Source organism: Callospermophilus lateralis, chromosome 6 (genome assembly GCF_048772815.1).
Source record: "Callospermophilus lateralis isolate mCalLat2 chromosome 6, mCalLat2.hap1, whole genome shotgun sequence".
Taxonomy (NCBI): Eukaryota; Metazoa; Chordata; class Mammalia; order Rodentia; family Sciuridae; genus Callospermophilus; species Callospermophilus lateralis.
Genome location: NC_135310.1, coordinates 1,005,439 through 1,007,444, shown reverse-complemented (window position 1 = coordinate 1,007,444; position 2,006 = coordinate 1,005,439).

The window sequence follows — 2,006 nt, the reverse complement described above, 5'->3', positions numbered from 1 at the left end:
TGGATGGAGCTGGAGATTGTCACGCTGAGTGGTTAAGCTAGTCCCCAAAATCTAGTTGCCAAATGTCCCCCCGACGTGCAGGTGCTGACTCCTAACAAGGCCCGGGAGAACAGAAGTACTTTGGATTAGACAAGGGGAATGAAGGGAGGGGCAGGGATGGAATGGGAAAGACAGTGGGGTGGACCGACATCACTCTCCTGTGTCCACATGTGAAGAGATGACCAGAGATGACCACCGGGCGTGAACGGGATCCTGATCCACGTTTGTCTGAGCACACTCTATGTCGCGTGCACCCGCCGAGGTGGAGGTGAGCTGCTGGGGAAAACCGTGCTCTCCGGCTCCAGTTGGAGGAAGGCTCACGCAGCCCCTGCAGGTGGCTGGCGCTGAGGAGGTGACAGAGTCAGCATCAGGATTGGGAGGCAGTGAAGAAACACGGGGCAGGGAGAGCCAGCCAGACGCCAGGTCGCAGCCCAGCAGACCCCAACCAGACAGAACCTGAGACAGCCGGACAGCTTCAGGGCTGCGCTCCACCTGGGGACAGGTGTGCACGTGCTGGCCCTGCAGCGGGCCTGGGAGCATCTGGGAGGGAAGCAGTGAGGTTCAGGTGGACCGCGGCGGGTGCACTTAGCCTGTGTGCAGAGGTCCCCTCTCCCAGGGGAGCAGGGCGTGAGCATGCTAACAGAGGGAGCGTGCCCCAGTGCATAGAGGCCCGCGGGTCCGAGGGGAAGAGCTGAGTCTCCAGGGACAGCAGAGGCAGCCCACAGGACACTCCAGGCCGCTTCTGCTCTGGCTTTGACAGCAGCAGTCACGGACAGACTTGAGGTGGCCGGGCGCCGAGTGGCACCTCACCAGGCTCCCCTGGCTGCTTCACACTGATGTAGGTGGACAGTGACCCCCACGAAACGCCGGGTACTGATGGCTTGCTGGGCTGGTCACATGACTCCTCCCGCAGAGACGCTGTTCCCAGTGGGCCTCTGGACGCAGCAGAGCCACGTGGTGCTGGGAGGGATGGCCCGGCCCTGCTCCTCCCACGCGCCCACCCTGGAGTGCCAAGGGCAGCCAGCCTGGCCTGAGTGAGGATCAGGGTGACCCTTGCTCCCAGGTGTCTCCCAAGGCCCTGCTGTGCACCCTCCCAGAGTCAGCCAGACCTCCGCCACCTGCGTCCAGACCCACCCACGTCTCAGGATGATTCTGGATTCTCACCAACAGCAGAGGGTGTTCCAAACCTGATGCTGCATGAGGCACCCTGTGTGAGAAGCATGGGGGCAGGAGGCATGTGTCCATGGTGGAGTGTCCAGGGCCCTGGCACCCACTCCTGCAAGGCCTCCCGGGGGGCAGAGATGGCCCCTGGTGCTCTGGCTTCCTCAGGAAGACGCCCAGGCTGTGAACAAGCCGTGCTCTGCCCGCGGCCAGTGCCCACCCTGTGCTGTGCAGCCAGCCTTGGGCAGCCGTGAGTCATGGGGCTGGCTGGCCCCGGGGCTGCAGCCAGGTACTGGGCCTGCAGATGCTCTGGCTGTCAGTGAGCTGTGTGCACACGCGAAGTCACTCCTGGGGTCAGAGCCCAGCGGCCATCCCGGCCTGCCACGGCTGGACGTGGAAGCTCCCTGGGATCACCGGCGCGTCCCACAGAGAGCAGGTGCACAGGTAGGCCCGGCTCAGCGTCACACCTGGCTACCACAGCAAAGGCTGCCCACCCGTGTCCAGACAAGGAGGCCGTCCCAGGAGGGCAGGGGTCTCTCCTTCCCCAGGCCGCCCCGCCCGCCCCACAAGCCCGAGGTCAGGATTCCCAGAGGGCAGCAGGAAGGACGGTTACTGCCGCTGGCTGGAAGGAGGCAGCCGGAGCCTAAGAGAAGGGCACACCCTGAGGGGCAGAGGGCCTGGTGCAGAGCCCAGGGGAGGTGTCAGGGAGACCCAGCCCTCTGTCAGGAGGCCTCCTGGTGGCCACAAGTCTCGTGAGGACTGAGAGGTTCACTTGGGCATTTCTTCAACTTTCAAAAATGTTGATA